This window comes from Lepisosteus oculatus, chromosome 14, assembly GCF_040954835.1.
Source record: "Lepisosteus oculatus isolate fLepOcu1 chromosome 14, fLepOcu1.hap2, whole genome shotgun sequence".
Taxonomy (NCBI): domain Eukaryota; kingdom Metazoa; phylum Chordata; class Actinopteri; order Semionotiformes; family Lepisosteidae; genus Lepisosteus; species Lepisosteus oculatus.
The window spans coordinates 48,289,263-48,299,395 of NC_090709.1; the positions used below are offsets into that span (position 1 = coordinate 48,289,263).

The window sequence follows — 10,133 nt, forward strand, 5'->3', positions numbered from 1 at the left end:
GCCCTACTCCCCACCTCGCAACCTCCGCTCTTCAAATTCTGCTCTCCTTACTGTCCCCCAAGCCCGTCTACATTGTATGGGCGACAGGGCCTTCTCCTGCTATGCCCCCAAGCTCTGGAACTCTTTGCCCAAGGATATTAGAGAGTCACCTTTTCTAAACTCCTTCAAATCCAGACTCAAAACCTTCTTCTTCAGAAAAGCCTTTACTTAACTGGTTCCATTCTTCACCCCTCTGCTCTTCTTAATACCATCTTCCACAGTCTCCTCTATCTTTATTGTTGTATTGTTGTAATTATAATTGTGTCCTGTCTTGTGAAATTTTCTTATTTATTGTTTAGTCTTCTTATTTATTGTTATTGTCATCCTGTAAAGCGCTTTGAGAAGCCACCTTTAAAGGCGCTATATAAAATAAAGTTTATTATTATTATTATTATTATAATGTGTAAAGCAAAAGCAGCAGTTGGGGTGGGAAACAAAAGGCATTTCTTGGTATGAATCCTTAAACTTCATAGATGGCGTTCTAGGACTTCTCGCTTCAGATAAAGCTGTCAATACATCACAGATTTCTACTCAATCAATATCAGCAGTGTTATCACTACCGAACGCTAAATATAGATCCTGGCAATAATTTATGAGTTGTTTGTTAGAAAATTGTTTATGGTTTTTTTTAAACATATTTTCAATACCAGACAAAAAGTCGAAAGTTTCAATTTCATGCAACTGATGAAATCTCTCTTCGATGGAAGTTATAAGTACAGTACATCCAAAATACTGCGGAATCAATCAAATGTACATGTTTCTTGTGGATCCAGAAGATCATTTTGAGACTCAAAAAAGCCTGTCTTTTCTTTTTTCGAGGATGAAGGAGTAGCAGCAGGAGTAGCAGTAATGGCAAGAACGTGTTTAGAGTTCAGGACTTCTCATTTCTAATGCAGAGCCATCGACTCGGAAAGCACCGCCCGCGATAAAAGAAATTGCAGAATTGGTCTGTTCATGCTGCCTACACGCTTTGAATTGCTGGCATTTTCTGCAAGCGTTCCTTTTTGAGGGTTCATGAAATTCCTCACATTTGAGCCAACACTAAAATATTTCATTCGGGGTCGCCTAATTCATAGTGCAAACCGAATCTACAGGGGAATGCTGTGGCACATGAAGCCGTTTGTTATTCTGTTGTGAGGTGTGAGGGGCGGAATGCAAATCGAGTTGGTGAATAGAAAATGAAACAGGAGTCACTTCTTGAGCTACGAATTCCAAAAAGTATGAAAACCTGTGCATTTTAACAGTGCAGAATACTCACAAACTGCACTGAGTTGCTTGCTTTCTTCTGCTGCTTTTATATTTCAGTCATTCACTGTCAGCTAGCACTGGAACAATTCAAGAGAGGTAAAAATGGAAGCTGTCAGGAGTGGGATTTGAACCCACGCCTTAATTTGGAGACCAGAACACCCAAGCCAGCTGGAAAGACACATGTCCTTGAGTCTGGCGCCTTAGACCACTCGGCCACCCTGACAAGCAAAAGCAAGTGGTGTGCTGAATGCACCAGTAGTTGACTAAACTGAGTTTCTTCCCTGAAATGATTTGCTTGCGAAGAGCCAAGTTGCCTTGAATGGATCTTGGAAATCAAATATACGGATGGATTGTTATTCGGTTGTGAGTTTTGAGGGGCGTATTATAAATTGAGTTGGTGAAAAGGCGCTTTTTGTTAGTCTGTCGGGAGGCTGCACAAGGTGTTTACAGGGAGAACTTCTAAAAGGCAGGCTCCAAGCTCCACGCTGGCGGGAAATTCCATAGGTAATGATCACATTTTCTTGCATGCTAATCAAAAGAAATATTAAGAAACTTTTCCCGATACCAGTTTTTTACAAAAGTAAAGGCACACGGCACATGTGTGCCACATCACTTCCGAGTTTAGTGACAACTACCTCAGAGATTGTAAGCTGGGTAGTTTCAGATTAGATCACTTTTTTTTATCAAAGGTTCAAGCAAACCCGAATACTTTTGCAAGAGACATTTCAGAATCCCAGTCCAATCCAGTACGATTGCTGGATCCTTCGAATTCGACTGAACTATAGCACAGATCTGCAGTCCACCATTAGAATACTGTGGGTGTGTTGTATAAGCCATACCGCCCAAAATAGTTCTAAAACAGGAGATGCATCCTCGTTTAGGAATGTGGTATAAAGTGAAATGGTCTGGGAGGAGTCCTACGTTTGAACAGTTCAAAATAGACGTAAAGAGGTATTTACGGACTCTTTCGAAATGTAAGAACAAGCTGTGCGGACCTTATCTTTATTTACGTCGTGTAAACGTTTTTCATAAAGTGTAATTGTATTATAGCATGTGCCACTGACGATTTTCTTGATACGTTATATGTGCTCTTGTTTGGATTGTATGTAGTTTTGTTGTTCAAATAAAACGTAAAAGACACAACTTTCCGGATGCGGCTGCTGTAAAAATAAAATGACATCAAGGGCGCTGTACGCAGACGTGTGAAGCCTGTTTCATAGAAGAACTATATCCAGAGGTCGAGATCTCACTACGAGAATGGCAGCATCTCAAAAAAAGCAGGTGCAGTTCGTTACACAGTCGTAATGCTACTAAGTCGGACCAGAAGAGCGAAAGCCATCTGGCTTTCTCTGAGCAAGTAATGCGACAAAGAGACACAGTACAGTGGTAACTGTGGTTGAACAGTGGAAAGTGCTGGATTTAAGGCTCCAGCCCCTTCAGGGGCTTAGGTTTGAATCTCACCTTGTTAGGTGCTTCTGTTGAGACCCCTTCAAACGAAAGGGAGGGAGCTGCTTTTTGGCAGTCTCTCGAGAAACTAAGCAAAGTGTTTAAAGATACTTTGTCAGCTTGACATCAAGGCAGAAAACAAAAACTTTCTTGCGTCCACTCAAACCAAATGCGGTTTGCCACCTTTTGCGTTATGCAGGGAATGACGTCTGCCGATCACTTTTGAGTCAATGCAAATCATAGTGTGCCCTCCATTTTAATGTTGGTTGTGCTAGCGTGCTGCTTCTGTCTGTGAAACTTTATGCAATCAAGGCATTTAATGTTTTTTTTAATAATTGGAAAAAAAAATGTACTATTTTTTTTCTTAAATATTGATGGTTTAAAAACTTATTTAATGTGAAAAAGGCATTGTGATTGTAAAACGGTCAAAATGTTAGTGAAGAAATCAGTAATGTGAGGAAAGGTGAATTGTGGGAGCCTCTTGACTCCCCGTGTCGTGCTGTGTTTCTCTCTCATTCTACTTGGAGTGGTGCCGTTGCTTCTGGATAAAGTCTGTCTTGGGTCATTCCGGACAAGTCAGGTATGACTGTGCTTCACCACAAGAAGAGACACCCCACTTGCGAGGATCCCAACAGTATATTTCCCCTTTCAGAGCCCATGGGAGTGAATTTCATACACAATTAAAAAAGCTTAATTTTTTAATTAAAAAAGTGACCTGAAACGCCTTAGCTTTCAGGTTTGCTAGAACCTGTAATAATAAAGTGGTCTCAAACTTTCATTGTCTGATGTACAGATGCAGCCATTCAAAGTGCGCGGTACAGACACGTACCGGAGGTAATTGGCTACGGCGTCGTGCATCGTGACGCGCGATGACGCAAAATACCGCGGTACGTGATTGGTTGACCGACAGGGGCACTCGTGGTCCGTTGGTCTGTCGTAGAAAGACTTACTGTAAACGGCTTTACTGTGCCCGTTGTAGATATTGAATTTTACCACTGAAGGGAAATCTTAGTAGCTGAGCATAGAAAGAATAGGAGCATACTGTAATGCGTGTGAAGGCCATAAACGATATTAATTTTGGAACATAAACATACAGTATATAGCTGGTCTTGGTACTTTAAAGAAAAAAATACACACCAGTATTCCATTTCTCCCTAAACATTGTAAGCTTCGAAGTCTTTAACTAACGTGATACCGGAGTCAACAAGCATACTTTTAGAATTTGATTAAAAGGGAATATAATATGGGATCGCGTATCTCAAGAATTTAATAATGTTATGATTATATCCGTGTACTGCGGCAGGGCTGTGTAGGGCTGTTTCGTCTGCCTGTTCATGTGAGCTGTCTTGTAGCCTACTGGTCTAGGTGTGTGACCACCAACTGGCAATTTGTGTGTTCGAATCCAGCTGGTGCTGGACTTCTCATTCTTATTTATTTATTTTTTAATCGCGTAACATAAACATATTACCGTATGCAAACTGTACTGTATATAGTATGTATATGTATATTTAATGTCTTAACTGTGCCCGTTTAATTTGAATTTAAAAAAAATATTTAACACGAACATTAAGCTGTTTACATCTTCCGCCTGAGAACAGTCACCCGTTGCTACCCAACGCAGAAACACAGCCACTAACTAGCAAAGAGAGGACATTAGCTACCCAATATGATAAAGAAATAAATGATTATTTTGTTTATTTCTTTTGCACATTTAATTGAACATTTCCATCGATTGTACAAGTACTTGGAAACTGTCCAATCCCTAGTTCATCAAGCATTTACCGGTCTGGCGCCGGTCTGTGTCTTCCAGGATATAATGCCAGCGAACTCTTGTTTTTATGTCCACTATAACAGACAATCTCCTTTGCTTTTAACCGAGCGTTTAATAATTTCCTAAAATGAAAATGATTTACTTTATTTCACTCACGGGATCAATAAAAGAATCTATCATCTGTCTAAACTATGGGACAGAATTCTGGGGTCTCCCCATACCAGAGATTATGGTAGGGCTTCAGAATGGTGATTGGCTGACACCATCTGACACCCCTCTGATTGGAGAAAAAAGACGTGCTGGTTTGCTATACATACTGTACCAGGAAGAGGATTTCTTTCTATTCAAAACGTGTATTTTAAAAGTTTAAGAAGTAAAAACCTTACAGCGTACACAGATTTCTAAACTGATCAGGATCGTTATCTTTGTCTTATGCATAATAATGTTCACCGCTCTGTCCAGCAAATTAATAATAAACTTTATTTTATATAGCGTTTTAAACGAATAAGTAATTAGATTGCTCATAAACCTAATCACTTGCTTTTTCTTTTTATTTAGGCTCAGATTTCAACTATAGATCGTATAATTAATAACCATAATAACAACCAACCAACAAAAACAACCATATAAACATAATACCAACCAAAAACATAGATAACAACCACAATACAAAATCAAATAATCAAACCATTTTACTCTCGCAAAGTCCTCCAATTATCATAACCCCTTATGCAAAACCAAACCTTCCTCCCATCCCAGTTTATCCTGTTTATCATAAACAAAATCCACCTCAATTTTCAACATAAAGCATTACACAAAATCAATACCTCAACACTCCATACTCAACAACGATAATTCACAAACAGCCAGAACATGTAACTACACATTCCCAAACAGACCTAATTTCCATAGCCCCGCCCCTTATGCAAAACCAACATCCCTCCCCTGTTCTCTCTCTCCCCTGGCGGTTGTAATTGTTTTTATTTTCAAATAAATTTTAGCAAAGTCATGTATTTTAAAAATCTTAAGATTTTTATATTTATGTCTTTATTTAGTGGTTTCATTAGTGACAAAGGCTAAACTTTCTTGGAAAAATGTCTTTTATGTAAACCTTGTTTGCTATTAATTAATTCAGGGCTAAAATATGTTCATTGTCTTCTAATGAAAGAAGGGTTCCTTTCGCCGTAGTCGGGAGCCTAGCCTTTAACTAGTAAGTACTGTACTTACTGGGTTTTTGAGGGGGGGGAGGTGTCTTTCGCTGGAAATCTCGCCTCCTACTTTGAAAATACCCATGAAACCGGTTCAATTCGTCACAGCCAGCACTCCTGCAGAGAGGGGGGTTGTACTTGCAGTGTATACAGTACACGCGTTATGCTCTTCGTTAATGTCTGTGAAGTTTTATTTAATCTCTGAGCCATACTGATTCTTCTGGAAGCCAGTTTCCGCCAGGGAGTAAAAAAAAAACACACTATGGTATTCTCTCCAATGCAGTGCAGTTAAAAACATACCTCTGATGCTGCTCCTAAATGAATATCGTTTATGACCATCAGAAGCTTTATGCTCCTTTTCTTTTTTCCAGTGGATTGAGCAGGGAGAGGCATTTCATGATGTACTTTTCACTGATGAAACAACAGTGGCTCTGGAACAGTTTTCAACCAAGTCGTTTTATAAAAAGGGGAGATATGTACACGTTACTGAAGCTAAAAGCTTAGCCTTTGTCACTAATGTAACCACTAAATAAAGACATATAGAAATCCCTACGTTACAGACTGTATATGGCTGGTATTGGTAGTTTAAAGAAAAAATACACACCAGTATTCCACTTTCTCCCTAAACATTTTAAGCATCAGAGTCTTACATGTGGTTATTTCGGAAACGTTTGTACGTGCTCCTTCTGACCATGTTACTGTTTACTGTTACTGACTATATTAAGTTTAAGTGCCTGTGGGCACTTTTCCTGTCCGTGGGGGGTGGACTGTCTTTCATTAGAAGGTTAGTCTGTTCTACTCTGAGAATGTAGAGGGGGTGGAAAGTGCCCGCGGTCATTTAATTAGTATTAAAATTCACACTGATTCCCTTGTGAAGATACGGACATAGGAATATTCGTGCGTGGTCAAAAATGGCATTAAAATGACAAAGTGAAGGCTGTGAAAACATTCACAATGTACTTTATACACAAAGCAAATATACCCCCCCCCCCCTCTCAGTTCAATTCAAGCTGCTTTATTAGCATGACAGATGGGTACAATCAGTGTTGGGTATTTACTTTGCTTTGAGATGCCACTTTTAAAGGTGATATATAAAATCAAGGCTTTAACTTGCTTTAACTCCGCAAGTCTGAGTTCTTGTGTCTGTCCTATCCGAACCCGAAAGTATTACAATATGTATCTTTATAGCAGGTGGTGTACAGCTTTTTAGTATAGATTACACTTTTCTAAAATGTATTTAAAAAATAAAAACGATTACAATCTAATCTTTCCACGTTTGATCCCAAAATAAATCTAAACGGGGAGAAAGTTATGCTGAAAGTTTATTAAGATACTTAGAAGACAAAGATATCAATTTATGTTGCATTTGTCTGATTGTGAATCAAAAAACACATATATTTAAACCCGCATTTGCGATTTAAATCAAAACGTTATTTAAATCAATATAAATGTTTATATTGTAACGCCTAGGTGACTATTCATTGTTATTAAAATGACTTAAATTCGATCATGTGATATTTAGAAATATAAATTTGTTTGGTGCGAGTGAGGTTTTATTTAATCTCTGACTCAGTGATGGCCTGGCATGGTGAGGTGCGCTGGCAGCTATGTGGTGTTACGCAGTGGTGGCCTGACACGGTGAGGTGCCCTGGCAGCTGTATGATGCAGTGGTGGCCTGGCACGGTGAGCTGCCAGCGCACCTCACCGTGCCAGGCCACCACAGCGTCACACCACACAGCTGCCAGTGCACCTCTACATACCCGACCACCACTGCATCACACAGCTGCCAGCGCACCTCACCGTGCCAGGCCACCACTGCATCACACAGATGCCAGCGCACCTCACCGTGCCATGCCACCAGCTGCATCAAACCACACAGCTGCCAGCACAACTCACCGTGCCCGGCCACCACTGCATCACACAGCTGCAAGCGCACCTCACCGTGCCAGGCCACCACAGCGTCACACCACACAGCTGCCAGCGCACCTCACCGTACCAGGCCACCACTGCGTCACAACACACAGCTGCCAGTGCACCTCTACATACCCGACCACCACTGCATCACACAGCTGCCAGCGCACCTCACCGTGCCAGGCCACCACTGCGTGTCATAGCTGCAAGCGCACCTCACCGTGCCAGGCCACCACTGCATCATACAGCTGCCAGGGCACCTCTCCGTGTCAGGCCACCACTGCGTCACACATATTTCAGCGCCATATATTTCATGGATATTATGGAATATAATGGATGGATATCTTAGTTATCTTTCTAGTTCACAGGTTTGCATGCATAATTTAATTTTGAAAGCCACTGAGACATCAGGTACTACTGTTGTATTTATGAAAAAGAAACAAAACAAAAAACATACTAACAGCTTTGCCATCCTACTCCTTAGTTAATACATTTTATTATTCATAAACAGTTAACATTGTTAGCAAAATATTTTGAATTATATTTAACCCTAATTTTTCTTTAGTTTTGTATTTAACTTATTATATGATAGTCAGACTTAATGTATATTTGAACAATGAAAATATATTTTTACAAGATTTTACATTCAGCACTTAAAATTAATATGGTTAATAATAGTAAACTGTAACATGCTGTAACAATATCGGTTAAACTGCGAAGAAAATACTTTCAGAGAAAATGTTTCAGGTGTGAAGAACATAGATCTCCAATGCAATTTCAACCAAACCTGTTCCCACACACCCTGCCCCCACTACCATTAGAATATACACAAACATTTTAGCGTTTCATTCTGAGCAGAAGACCCTCACACCTGAAGAGTGCTGGCTGTGATGAATTAAACCGGTTTTACAGGTTTCAATCACAGACCATGTGACATGGGAGTCAGGAAACTACAGGTAACTACAGTACACACAGCGCCACCAGATTTGATAACGCTATAAAAACGCTATAAAATAATGTGACTTGGCACAGAACAAGTTTACAGCACAGTACAAAAATAAATGCTGACCATGACTTTAGAAGCATAAATTGCCTTACACTCAATTTAAACACAAGCTGTCTTTAGCCCTCTAAGCTGGTTCATACAGAAATGTAGAGATCCAGGCTCAGAACACACAGCTTCATTAGCGAATACATATGCAGGACAACTAGAGAAGACGTTTTACAGAGGATGGATTTTTAGAAACATCCCATCAGACATCCCATCATATTCACAACGTGAAATCTAGAAAATAATATTACGTAACCAAAATCCGCAATATGGAAACAGAACCTGTGTAATTGTTGATAGATGATGTACTCGTAACATTTTTTCAAGACGAACTACAACATTTAAAAAATGACTTGTATGTACTTGATATCTCTAATCAATCCACGTGTCCCAGCACAAAACGAAACTAAAACGCATACCGTTTCTCGCTTCTTATTAGTTGCTCAAAAGTAATTCTAAAAGTATGCTTGTTGACTCCGGTATCACGTTAGTTAAAGACTTCGAAGCTTACAATGTTTAGGGAGAAATGGAATACTGGTGTGTATTTTTTTCTTTAAAGTACCGAGACCAGCCATATACTGTATGTTCCAAAATTAATATCGTTTATGGCCTTCACACGCGTTACAGTATGCTCCTATTTTTTATGCTCAGCTACTAAGATTTCCCTTCAGTGGTAAAATTAGATATGAATATTCAATACTTAAACGGGCACAGTTAAGACATTAAATATACATATACATACTGTATACAGTACAGTTTGCATACGGTAATATGTTTATGTTACGCGATTAAAAAATAAATAAATAAATAAAAATGAAAAGTCCAACACCAGCTGGATTGGAACACACAACCTGCCAGTTGGTAGTCACGCACCTAGACCAGTAGGCTACAAGACAGCTTGCATGAACAGGCAGGCGAAACAGCCCTACCGCAGTACACGGATATAATCATACCGTTATTAAATTCATGAGATACGCGATTCCATATTATATTCCCTTTTAATCAAATTCTAAAAGTATGCTTGTTGACTCCGGTATCACGTTAGTTAAAGACTTTGAAGCTTACAATGTTTAGGGAGAAATGGAATACTGGTGTGTATTTTTTTCTTTAAAGTGCCGATTCCTGGAACACCCCTCTGAAGTGGTTCCATAAAATCTGGTATACGGAAAGGAAAGCGTTGATAAATACAAGTGTCTTTTAATACACTCTTTGCTGTGCTCTTGAGGATCCTTGTGATATTTTAAGCTCTAGTTGAATGATAGGTGTCGCATTTTAAATCATTTTCGTAGTTAGAAATTATGAAACGCCCTGTTAAAAGCAAGGAAGTTTTTATGCCCGTTGAAGTAAAACAAAATGCCTGACAAAGTATGGCAAATGTGCTAAAGAAATTATACTTTGAGTATACAGCTTGTCCAAAGTCATCCATTATTAATACTATTAGTAATATCTTCCGTAAAGG

General features: G+C 39.4%; 1 non-coding gene across 1 annotated transcript; it reads right to left on the bottom strand.

Annotated features, from left to right (window-relative positions):
• Positions 1 to 1,397: 1,397 nt before the first annotated feature.
• On the bottom strand, positions 1,398 to 1,510 carry trnal-caa (transfer RNA leucine (anticodon CAA)). The gene is made up of 2 exons: positions 1,473 to 1,510; positions 1,398 to 1,443 (listed from the first exon to the last, which is right to left on the bottom strand). It is a non-coding gene; the product is annotated as a tRNA-Leu (tRNA).
• Positions 1,511 to 10,133: the final 8,623 nt, after the last annotated feature.